We start from the raw sequence: 13,226 nt of genomic DNA, 5'->3' as shown, positions 1-13,226 counted from the left end.
CCATACACATTTGTAAAAAAGCCTCCTGAGTATCTGGTCAAAAAGGAGACACAGCAAGCAGAAGGGAAATACCAGCGTGTGTCTGCCTGCAATGAATTAAATCACACTTTTTATGCCATTGCTTTACATATCAGTGATTTGGTGGTAGCAGTTCTGCAACAGTGCATATAAAAAGCTGCTCCGTGAGCTGAAGAACAACTGTCCTCATGCTCTGTGTCCTCTCACAGGGAATTCTCAGGGAATCACCAGCACCTAAGAAATGCCCGCTGCAAACACCATGTGCTTTGTGTTGCTGGGGGTCCCCTCTGTGCAATTTGGCTTCCCTGATATCTAAAGATTAGACATCTAAAGATTAAGCCTGTACAGCTGACTTTCCTTCTTACGGTGTTTCTCTTCCTAATGTCCGGTTGTTCCCATGAAGCCTACAGTAACTCAGTAGCTGCTAGTGTCTTTGAGACTTTCTAACACTCTGTCATGAAGGGTTGTCCGCAGGCTCAAAGACTATGTGGGATGCATACATTACGTATTCACCTGCACTTAGTTTCCTTAAGCTGAAAAGGCGATAAACAAGATATTAGAATTAATTATTAACTTGTTTATAACCAGAGTGCTTGCAGTTCAGTTCCCAAAGCTGTAAGATGTATGTATGTGAAAACAAAAACCTGATCTTCAAAGCTGCTTGTGACATAAAAGTTAGTCGAGAGAGCTGATTATTGCTGTTGTGGCCCAGGGTGGAACATGCCATCTACACACATGCATGCGGGGAAGGCAAATCAACTGACTACTAGTGAGTTCTTCTAACATAAGGCCCTGATTTTAGGGTTGCAACCGCACTACATCTGAAGTTTCACTGGCTGAAGTTGATAAAAACGGCCGTGATTCAAGGAGAGGTTTGCAATAGATGCTGGATCGTTTTTACAGTCAAGGAAAGCAACTGGCCCAAGAGCTTCCTCCCTTGGGTTACAAATGAAGGGGGCTGAATAGTTTGCAGCACGGTAGCCCTTGGCTTTCATCATGGGGATTAACTATCTTAGAAATCTAGAGGATTTTACACAGCCATCCTCTGCTTTAGCACTGCTAATGCTTTGTCTAAAAAATCCTTGTCAGTTTGAGAGAAAGAGCTAATTCTGTGCAAAGATACTTCATGATTTAACTGATACTAGTATGGTGAAAATCTGTTTGTTCTCTGGCACCTCAAAATCTCTAAGCCAAGTATCATGGCTGTGATCCAGTCAAGTCTTTAGCATGAATATGCACTCTAAGCATGTGCATTGTCTTATCAGATGCAAGCACTAGCATAACTAAGAGCCATCATAACAGAAATGTTCTCTGGATTACATATATAAGAATTTGTCTCTTCAAAATGGATGTTGAATATCCTCTTTGCGTGTACTTTTCATTGTTCCTCATATTGAACAGAAAGCTTCTTTACGGGATTTTTTGCTATCAAGGAAGTAGGAGCAAAGGGAAACAGATTAAGAAATGCCCCTGCAAACATGAACGACGACAGTTTCAAGTTACCATGAACTTGTATACAGTCTGTACAAACCTTTCATAAGTTTGCATAGTGAGGCTTGTTCTGCATTATTTTTGGAAGCTGGGTGGGGTTCCTCCTCTGTCAGACATCTCCAAATCTCTTTTGCTCTCTGTACAGGGCTCTCAGGCTATCCCATCTCTTGGGTGGTATCTCTAGGTCTGCTGTTCCAAGGCTCTGACCTAAAAATTGTTATGTTTGAACAACGCCTCTGGGAGTGAGCTTTCCCTCTCTGTCTGTCTTTAAGATGGGTGGGAAACAGATTTTCAGCTCTCAGATATGCACTGTGTTCTGTTCTTGCTGACTCTGTCCAGGTTAGCAGGATGCACAAACACACTCAAGAACACAACTCCTGCAATGACAAGCTAGATATGGCTGACAACAGAACATGTCCCGCTGCATTAGTAAGTGGCTTGTTCTCTGATAAACTGTAAAGCTGCTCTATCACGTGTTTGTTGTACTTTGAGGTACCTGAAGGAAACAAGATTTTCCATCTTGGCACTGTTGAACAGCCATGATAAAAGTATTGACCTGCTTACAAGTGGGGAAACATTCCAGTTATGTAAACAGCAGAGAAATATTTTTTTCTCTGCATTCCTAGAGTAAGCTGGCTTTAGCTTAGTCCATAACTTAACTTCTGTGTGTGCTGTTCCCTTTGCTGCCTCCACACACATAAATCGGTTTCTTTAGAACCACAGGCTGTTGGCCACTGAAACAAGGGGTTTCAATGTGTTCTTGTAAAAGCCAGCAAAAGATTTTGAAAAGACGTTGAGTCACCAGCTCTAAAATGCATTTCCAAAAAGTGTAAAAACTACCATGCTGGATGAGGCCAATGCTGCTTTGAGCAGCATTCATTTCCAACAGTGGCCGCTAATGACAGCTTATGAAAACTGTACAACAGAACAAGTTAAAACCTGTTCTTTTTCTTCTTATTATTCTCCTTGTCAAAAGTCCCAGCTTCCAGTGTCTAACACTGTAAGAACTTTCTGGCATGGCAGCTACTGAGTTTAGACTTGAAGTACTGAGTTCAGTGGAGTTTAATAGCCGTACATAGTTCTCTTCCTTTAATACATTGAACCTATTTTAACCCATTTATACCACTGTCCTCTACAATATTCCATCCTAGATGAGTTTCAGAGTCTAACTTGCATAGTGTGTATAGTGGAGAAGAGGTCAAAAAAAGGGGAAAGAACTTATTTTTGTTGATTTAGATTGGCTGCCCCATATTTCAAGTCTATTGCCTTTAGCCCTTGAATTATTAACAGCAGTAATTCTCAGTCCTCAGCACCTATGCTTTGTATAGTTGCATTCATAATTATCACATTCCCAGGAGCAACAGTTAATTCACACATTTGACAATTTTTCTGTTCTTTTGTTTAGTTTGACTTTGAGATCAGGCAAGAGAACAGGCATATAGTAATACTGATGTGGCTACATGATAGGTTTATATAAGGATGCAATGCTTTTTATTCTGTTCTCTCTCTGTATCTATAAGAGGAAGCTGAAAAGATTCCTCTTCTTTTTTTTTGCAACAGATACAGGGACTTGAAATTAATGAAGTGCAAGAACACTGTCACAACATAATGCATAGCGGGCTCTGTTTTTCCCTTCACTTGGATTGGACCTCCATCTGGACCACAACAGCAGAAGGCAGGTGGAAATTACACTTGATGTAAAAAGACAAATCTGGTAGTCGTCTGGATTTTCATTTTTTCTGCAGCTGAGGCTCATTTCTTCACGCACCCATTCACGAATGCTGTCTGTAACGTATGTTGCAACCAGTCCATCCTACTAAACCGACTGCACCCTGTTAACAAAGATGTCATAAATTCACTGGTTCGTTAGCTTTTAAAACTCAGCTTTAATGAATAATTGCTGGGACTTCTAACCTGGAGTGCAACTGCTTCACCTCATCTTGATTCTTTCAGATGTATTTCAGGCAAAAGAGAGAGAGCAGAACAGACAGCTTAATTCACCTATTTGCTAACTAGCGTCAGCACAGTCCTCAAAGTAAGGCTGCTCTGGAATGCCAGAGATAGTGAAAGCCCCACATAACTAAACAAACAGTTCAGAATAATAAACTGATCCACGCAATTTCCTGCATTGTCTCTTTGGAGTCAGTGGGCTCATGAGGCTCCTAAGTGAGCAGGAAAAAGACAACCAGCTCAGCCAAAAAAGAGGTACTGCCATAAAACAAACACTGCAAGAGCTGTGTCAGCTGCAGAGGGTGTTATTTCATCTCTTCAACCTGCAATCAAAATTGACATTACTAGGAAAAAGCAGCAGTCCAGGAAGTTTGATGGATGTGGGTGTCAGACCATGCTCAGAAGTAGCAGTTCTACTTCGGCCCCAGCATTAGCATTTCTTCTGCAAATAAATTGCAGACAATACATTATGAAAACTTCTCAGCTACACACTGGCATTTCGTTTGGCATAAACATATGGAAGTGGAGGCCATGTTCTCAAATGTTGAATACTGCCCTCTTTCTACTGAAGGCAGGGAGAACTGCAGTGGTGGGTGCTTTACTTCGCGTGTAGGTAACCTTTCGAGCTTATCTGAATGGCATGGAGCATTATATATGCACCTGTTTGCACTAATTATTGCAAAACCTGTGGATTTGTGGAATGGCAAGGAGATGCTTCCTCCCTATTGTCTCTTCTATTCCTGTTGGATTTTCTTTTCAAAACGTTATATGACAAAAAAAGCTCATCCCTTTTCCAATTTGGAGCTGAAGTCTGAAGCTTTTTTAAATTAGTAGTAAATGCTCACTTATAGTGCGTTTGGCATTTGGGTATAAGACAGTAAACCTGATGTTTAGCCTAAGCTGACTTTAAAGGATTCTGGACAGCCACGTAATGCTGAATCTTCACTAAGAATAAATTTTTAAACAAGTTCAGAAGAACAGCATGAAGCCAATAGACCTGCAAGCCCCTTGATCCTGTTTCTATCAACAGATATGCTTGTTAAGTGTTTGGTAAGCTACTAAGAATAGTTGTTGGTCCATTTAAAGAATTCAGCAATATTTATATGGAGTAGCTGGCCATGTGAGAGGCACAGCCTTCATTCAGACTCATCCGGGTGTGTGCATGTATGGAGCAAGACTAATTATGTCAGCACTCCTCATTCATGATACTGCTGCCTTGCTCAGTGCAAGCAGTTGTGTCCACAGGGTCAAAAAGACAGCTTAGCTGTGTTATTTCCCAGCCTCAGAGTAACCGCTTTTGCAACCTGAATGTATCCCTCAAACTTTTCAAGTGGTCTTAAATATAGGATTAAGGTAGCAGACAGAGATTGCATGTTTCCCATGGCTCTCTGGAAAAATGGTGTGCTAGACACAATATAAATTTTAAAATATTTGGAAGGCAAAAGTAGCGGAGCTTGCCAGACGATGACTGTTTCACAACAGCTCTCAAGGTTTCAAAACTTGTTTTCAATGTGTGCTAGAGGAAAAACAAAGCTTTTCCAATGCTTTCAGGAAGCAGAATCGTGACAAAATGGCTCTCCCCACACACAGAAATACAGGGCACGCACTTTCCACCTCTCAGCAGCAAATCTGTCATGTTGGGTTCAAGAATCCTCTCAAATTGTATGTAAGACACTATCAAAAAAAATTATGTTTTGTTAAATGAGGGCAGGATTTTTCTTCCTTTGAAAGCCTTTGGGTAAACCTAGTGGGTCTATCAGCTCTAAACCAAGTGTCACCTTGTGGATCTGACAGAAGCTGAATGTTCCACCACAAAAGCCATGACCCAAAGGCCAAGGTGACAGTAGAAACACTCTTAATACCTTTTCTAGGCTATGAAATTTTTTTGTTATACTACTTTCTTAGTCCTACATTTATTGTCTGAATACAATTCTTCCTGTTTCTCTTGCCAAAAAAAAAAAACCACCACCACCACCAAATCCTGTGGTGAGGAGAGAATGTAGAAAAATCCTGTCAGAGGAGCAGAGCCATAAGCTTTCCAGAAAGACACATGCTCTTCATGCTGCTTTTATTTGTTCTCAAAGTGTAGGAGCGCAGTGAATAACACATGCATTTTGTACGTTCTGTATGTTCATCCATGCTATGCCAGAACCTTCACTGGTGAACAAAGCATCTTGCCATTTAACCTTTTGCCACAACTATGCAGACTGTTTAACAACCCAGGCCAAGGAAGTTAAAGTTTCTAGGCATACTTGTGCAGTGATCTTAGTATTTTAATGTGTAAGTGGTCAAATTCTTCTATATTCAAAGCCGAGAAAAATAAATGAGTTTTCCCATTTTGCTTCATGTGACTGTTTAAGATTGTTTTATGAAACAATAACCAATGTGACTTTCCAAGGTCATGTGCATGTTAGTGACAGAATTAAAATCTAAAATGTCAATGCACTCTTAATTAGGTCAAGATGTCTGAGCAAAATTCCTTCTGTCCAAAGCATCCTCTTTTTCCATGTGTAGAATAATTAAAATAAATGATGCCCATGAGAAAAGCCATGCTCTATCATCAAAATCCCATTTATCTAGATAAGGTTCAAATCCCTCCTTGTTTTGTTCAAAGTTCATCTGTCTTTATTTGCAATTGATCTGGCTTTGCTTAAGCTTAGTGTAGCGGGTCGGGGTTTTTTACCTCTGTAGCCTCCATGATTAGGTTTACATCATTGAAAAAAGGAATCCTTAGCCCCTTTCTGTTTTCCAGCTGCCCTCATGCTCTTTACCTTAACCTTTGTTAGTGACCTTATAGGCCTCCGTATTTGGCCATCCTTAAGAAGCAACAATCCAAAGAGCCATCAACAGGTCTTTCTTCACCTTGAGGTTATAAGGTGAGGTAATGGTTAGATGACAGGGAAACACCATACTTTTCTCATAGGTATGGCAGTGCACAGTCCACTTCACTCCAGCTGTGTACTGGGGAGATGGCTTGAGACAGGCAGCTGTGCCAAAGACACAGGAACAGGATGAAATGCTCCAGTATTTATTTTTGTAATAGATACTTCAGTTCATGTTCTTCCTTTCCAGTATTTACATTAGAAAGTACCTCCAGCTCCACTGCTTTCTATGGTATAGGTCATGAGTAGTAACTATATCCACACATAATGGTATATTGAATACTGAAAAGGATGGTTGGCCCTAGCCTTTAAAACTGGAGGAGCACCCTCCCTTCTTCCCTGTCATCTGGAGTAAGAAAACTAGCCTCCACACCTAAGGGCACCTGTTTCCCTTACCCCTCACAGCTTTCCAAGAGTTCATCATCCTTCTTCTACTCTGGATCTTTCTGAGCTGCTCTCTGTGGGGTTTTTTCCCCTAAGTTTTAACACTGCAGAAAGATGTTCCCTTACTGTAAACTTTTAAATGTCCTTGCAGGAGAAAGCAGCAGAAGTAAATAATTAAGGGGAAGGGATGAAACAAAGAAGAAAAGACACTTTCTTCTTTCTATATAATGGAGGGGGAAAAAAACTTAATGCTCAACTAGGTCCTAGCTACATTTGTTATTTTAAAAGGTTCTTGCTTGCTGGTCTGTAACTTATGCAGCTGGTAATAAATTAGTAAAATTTAGTACATGAAATTAGCAAGTTTTACTACTTTACACTACTATTTTGTGGAAAGGAACATTTTTTAATTCCTTTACCCTTTCATTAAGGACAAAGAGCAATTTCCATTATTACCGCCCTTTCAGTTTTGCAAACTTTAGTTTGGGAGTTGAAACTTTCCACTCTTTTTCTAAATCCAACTATTTAATGACTTCAGTGTGAATTTGAGCTGTCACTGAACTTGGCTTTGATTTTGAGCTTTTTATCATGCATGTCTTTCCTGACCAGGGTTACATACCTGAACTGGAGCATTAAATACGTGTATGCATATCAATTTCTTCATGACTTTCTGTAGGCCTGCTGGCAACTCCTGCAGCTGCGAGCTCAAGATTGCATAGGACAGAACAAAGGAAAGAAGATAAATTGATAATTTTGTTGTTCATAAATCTATGGGAGTTTAAGAAACATGTGCCGTACCATAACTAATTATTTTTTTAAGGACACCACAGTAGTAAAACTCACTTTTAGAGTTCATGCAGCATTAGGCTTCCTCTTTCCTCTTGTCTATATAGCCTTTTTTTCAGTGTTTGACAAATTTCAGGGAACTTTAAAAAAAAGCATGTGAATGTACTTTACACTTCATTTTTTAACTTTCCCAAGCTGTAATAAACAATGTAGATTTGTGATATACTGTATTCCTTTTTCTTACATTTATTTAAATACAATAATGGTACATCGCTAATCAGTTTATTTCTACAAGTGGAACACAAAAACCTGCAAAAGTTCCTGGTCATGGAAACTGGAAAATTCTTAGAAGGAACAAAATACTTTGACTTTTTATAGTTCTTGAAAGGCTTATCACCTAATGAGAAGAAATCTCTAGGGAAAGAAAGATTTTTTTTCAGGGATTGTGATAAGAGGTCTGGAAATATGTTTTGCACCCAACTGCCACTTCTTTGTTCCTCTGATTTTACGTAAGTGGGATTTCTTCTGAATTTTTTTATCCAAATCACCATGTCTCCTTGGAAGTTAAAATTCTCATCAACAGTGATGAGAGAGGGAAAGAGAGATAAAGTAAACTTCTGCTAGCACATAGAAGCTGAGGAAAAAAGCAATCTTATCCTCAGCAAAAAGCACCATTTTATGGTTGGGTCCTAGTGAAGCTGGTGTGCTTTAAGGTGATTAGTTTACATAAGTCACTAGCTGCTATGGGTACCAACTCTGTCAATTATCTTTAAAGAGTTTACATATACTGTGTTAATTTGGAAGGGCAGGGATGGTCACTGCTGGGAGTCTGTCCATTCCTGAAGATAATGACATTGAAGACTGTGTGTACCCCCACTACTTTTATTAAGTAATAAAATAATTATTTCTAAAAATCTCACTCTTTCCTTTTGAAATCTTGTGGCCTGATAAAACCTGTAAACACCTTGACCAGCTGTATCAAACAAGAGTGACCCATGGGGTGGCACTTGCACATGCACAAAGAAAACAACATAGCAACAAAAAGGGAAGCAATTCTTCTACTTCTGGAGAAAAAAATGTGTTCCTTGTGGAATAATTTTGCATGTGCAATTAATTGTAAATAAATAGGCAAACAGTGTTTATAAACAAGAAGTTTTGAGTGTAAAAGATAGTTTAAGTTGGGGTGAAATAAGCAGTTGCTTTCATTCACAAAGAGGTTTCAAACTAATTACATTCTCTTATGACACTTCTGCTGATGTCAAGGAAGATTTTTAGGGATTGTATCTAACATGAAATTCTGTCATTTTGTTGGCTGTGAATAATGGTGTCTTAAAGATATGAACAGAAATTGTCCCCATTTGCTGGTGTATATATGAGAATAGTCTGGGTCTACTCTGAGTAGAAGACTGTACAGGTACCATCTGGTATCTGGAGACCTGAAGGAGCTCTTTGAAAGATCAGAATGCAGTCTGGTTATTGAATACTGGTATCAGGGTATTGCACTGGTATGTTTAAAAGAAGGGGCAAAATCAAGAGCATATGTTTTGTGTGTACATACAAATGATGAGGGAAAATGTAAACATTAAGTTTGGAAGGAGAACTGAAATCACCAATAAGCGAGAAAGAAAATAACAAAAGAGAGCCAAAGTACCTCTTTACACACAGTGCATGATCCAGGACCTTCAGTTCCTACCTAATGGCTGCTAAAAAGCCCTGGTGTTTCCCTCCCAACATGTTAGTAGGTATTTATAAAGGCTATGTATATCCTGTTCGTTGTAAACAACTTCTCCACTTAGGGCACTGCCCTAAGTGATTCCATCCCATGTTTCTGGTAAAAATATGTGCTCAAAGCTTCACTCCTATGATTTTAAGAGGTTTGATCTAAGCCAACTTGAAGTTGATTGACTCTCTTAGAAGTCCATGAGCCATGAGACTTTTATCAGGATCCACCAGGCTATTATAACTCCTCTAGAAAATGGGGCTATAACATCCCCGACAATGAAAACTGCAAAGCTGCAAACAGCAGTAGATTCTAGTTGAAGCCGAGCTTGGTCACGCGGTGGTATTTAGTGCATGGCCCTGAAATGGTTCTGTAACCTGGAACGTCTGAGAGAGAGACACTGCTAAAGCAGAATGAAGGTACGCTCTGCTGGCTACCCTCAGCCAAAGCTCTTCCTTCCCTAAGCCTCTCTTTCCTTCCCCACAGCACTTGGTACAGAGAAGGCCTTTGTCTTCACCGATGACAAAGGCTACATCACAGCAAGAGAATGGAGATCCTTAGACCAAATCTATCCAAAAACCTGGTGTCTAATGCAAAGTAAATCAGTGGTTGAAGTCACATCAACTTCAGTGAACACAGGACTGAAGGCCAAAATGAACTCATAATTTCTTTAAAACATAGTTTCAGTTAAGTGTGCCTAGAACAAGAACAGAGCACCAAGGTACATAAGTAGAATACCGTTATGAAATGGAAGAGTACTAGCGCTGAGTTGACAAGACATGATTCTCCAACATGACTTAATTCCTGCACACCTCTAGTAACTTCAGTGGGGAAAAAAAAAACATTTATTCCTGTTTATGACAAAAACAGGCTTTGTACAAGATACAGTAAAATATACCCACCAAATTTATTCTATGTCTTTTTCCCAAGATTTGCCTATGAGTAGTGATAGCGCTGAAGTATACAGCAATTTTTTCAAAGTAGTATCTGAGCTTTTAGTACAAGTTGTCCATTGACAAAAACTGCACAACTCGTCTTCTACCATACACTCTGTAAAGAGGTAGTAATTAACTTTATTGTTTGCTTTTCTGGTCATAATTATACTTGCTTCATTCCCTATAATGAGAAAGGATGAATTCTAGTTCTTGGATTAGGAGAAGCTGGGATCATGAAGAAAAAGAAAGACCTGAATGTCCTTTAATGGAAATTATGAGAAGAAGAGGTAGGCAGGTTTACTAATCACAATATTCACTAACATACTCCTCTGAAGATTGGGAATACAGACAATATGTGAGACACTCAATGTGCAACCCTTTAGGAGACATTTTCCTGTTATGTTTTTATTGAACTGTAAAAGTAATAAAATCTTACAAATTAATTTCCAAGTTATACAAGAGTTCATGAAAAAGGAGTAGGTAATAAAATCTAAAAAACCAGGTATTTGTAATAGAATATAAAAACATGGAAACCAAATTTAAAAATGGTCAGTTTCCTCTTTCATTTCAGTTGGGGATCATGCTTTACTACTTGAGAAAGTTCATCTAATGGCAAACATCAAAAGCAATAGAAGTGAGAGTATATGTCGACTGAACTAGGTTCATCTAACTCCCTCTTCCTTTGTGGTCATGCAGTACCGATCTGCTGACACATGCGCATCTTTGTGACAAGTAGACAAAATACAAGACCACAGAAAAGGTAAATAGCAAGATATAGGGCCAGACATGATTATTGTACAGAGTCCAGACAACGAGAGAGGGGAATAGACAAAGCATACAGTTCATCACGGTGCTGATGTGTCTTCATGCACCAGGCGGACCACCTTAGGGCCATCACGAACATGGATACGTGTATGTGAAGACAGAAAGACAATTCTTTCCTCTATACAACAGAATACAAGTATAACATTTAGATTATTTGCTTCAGACTCAAATCTGGGGTTCCGAAATGGTGTCAACTGCCATGGCCCCATTGGTTTCACTGATTTCCAGAGTTAGTCCAAATTTTGAGGTCTTTCTTAGCCCTTACTCTGGCAAAATTTCCATCAGTAATAAATGGGAATTATGCCTGAATGTGCATGGAAAGATTAGGCCCAGAACATTGAGTCTCAGTTTGAGTTCCCTGATGTTTATTTCTGGTTTGCTGAAATTTTAAGTATTATCTAGCTTTTGTTAACCAGACAAGAAAGGAGACACTTCGGACTGTTAACAGTAAGAGGATATAACCTGAATGTCACTTCAACCAAAAACAAAGTCACATCAACCAAATGGGTCAGACTGCTAAAAGAAGTACGAAGTTTACTCCAAACACTTTTTTGGTTTAACTGTGGCAAACACATCTATCTGTAGTGTGATTTCAAGTGGGTGAGGAAGCCAAACCCAAAACACAGCACGTCCTCCTTTCTGTTTGCCTTAACTTCTGATAGGCTGCCGAAGTGGACATGGCAGGGTTGTGTGTGTGACTTCAGGCTTGTAAGCTCTTGAGGTGCTAAGTGTACCTGCTGTTAGGACAGAAAAGATAGAGCAGATGTCTGGAAAAGGAGAGGATGAGGCTGACACTCTTCCAGCTGTCCCAGTATTGTGACATGACAGTTGGCTGGGATCACCCAATGCTGTCCTCATTAACGTGTAAAGGAAGAGGTAACTGGACCTTCCTACTGCTCTAGCTCTCATTTCAGTTTTTTCCTGCTCCCATTTTAACTTACTGAGCTCAGTGTTAATTATTCCTGAAGTTACTGACAGAACTCGTACTTTTTTCTGTAGGAGAAAAGAGAGCACGTTCTCCCTCCAGCCTTGTATATTTTCCTTCTCTTGGCACTGTTTTTTTTAAGAGCTCTTTGTCCTAGATGTGTATCACAGTGATTCTGAAAGCATTTCTATTTCTCATGTCTTCAGTCCTGGGTTGGCTTAATTTCAAAATAATATTTTGAGTAACGTGCACATGAACTCTCATACAGAGGGAGAGTGAGGTTTTATGAATATAATACGAGCCTTTCCAGACTAGACTAAGGATCTGTCTATGTTTGAATCTTCTTTTTAATTCCCACATTTTATGGAACAGTTTAAAGCTAGGCAAGTTAATACTCTCTTAAAATCTGGGATATGCAATTTCAAGTTCAGAGATGGAGGAGATATCTTTGTACTGTGTTACAGCATTGGATGGATTTTTATTCCACAGTTTTTTTGCACACAAACTTTTAGTATCCACTGCATTATTATATGGCTTGGAGTTCAATTGCTTAGGTACACACTGTTATGTGACGCACCTCCTTTTGAAAGAGGTCCCTGCCATTTTCACTCAATGCCATGTAATCTTTGCATAGGAAACAATAGTGAAGTCACTCCCTATTCATTGCCTCTGTTTTTCCTCATGATTTACTATCTATCATATTCTTTTGCCTATGACATCTCATTTCAGTTATCTCTTTTCCAGGCTGAAGATAATTTCTTGTCTGAAAGCAGTATTTTCATCATAGTATCCTAAATGCATATCTAACATATTTGATATTCATGGGCGATACTAAAAGTTGTGTGAATTTTAATGAGGAAGCTATATCCCTGGAGACTGGAGTCCTTTCTTATCCACAGAGAAAAGTCACACTTCGCCTGCTTGTGAGTTTCAGTTGCAGTAGGGAAGAACTGCTCCACGTGCCCCAAACCTTCTCTCCTTGACTCCTTAAACTTTGGTACCTCTGGAAATGACAGAACTAAAGTGGCATTTCTTAGGTTCTTCGGGGACTTTTTGATATAGGGAAGAGAGGTTAGAAATCTATTATTCTTCCAGAGCACCGTCCTACTTTGCAGAACACCCTGTAAAGCAGATATTAACAACGAGCAGTACCTGTGCACTGTAGAGTCAAAGACTGCCAGTGCTTTTGTTTCAAGGCTGCAATACACAGCAAGTTTTGAAAAAAGCAACCTGGAATAGTCTACCAAGTCTGTTTTTTCAATTGTGTCAGCCTATTTAGGAGAAAAAAATGCCCTAAACGGACTTCACCCTAC

Source organism: Calonectris borealis, chromosome Z (genome assembly GCF_964195595.1).
Source record: "Calonectris borealis chromosome Z, bCalBor7.hap1.2, whole genome shotgun sequence".
NCBI classification, from domain to species: domain Eukaryota; kingdom Metazoa; phylum Chordata; class Aves; order Procellariiformes; family Procellariidae; genus Calonectris; species Calonectris borealis.
The sequence above is the reverse complement of the archived record's forward strand: the minus strand, read 5'-3'. Positions refer to the sequence as shown.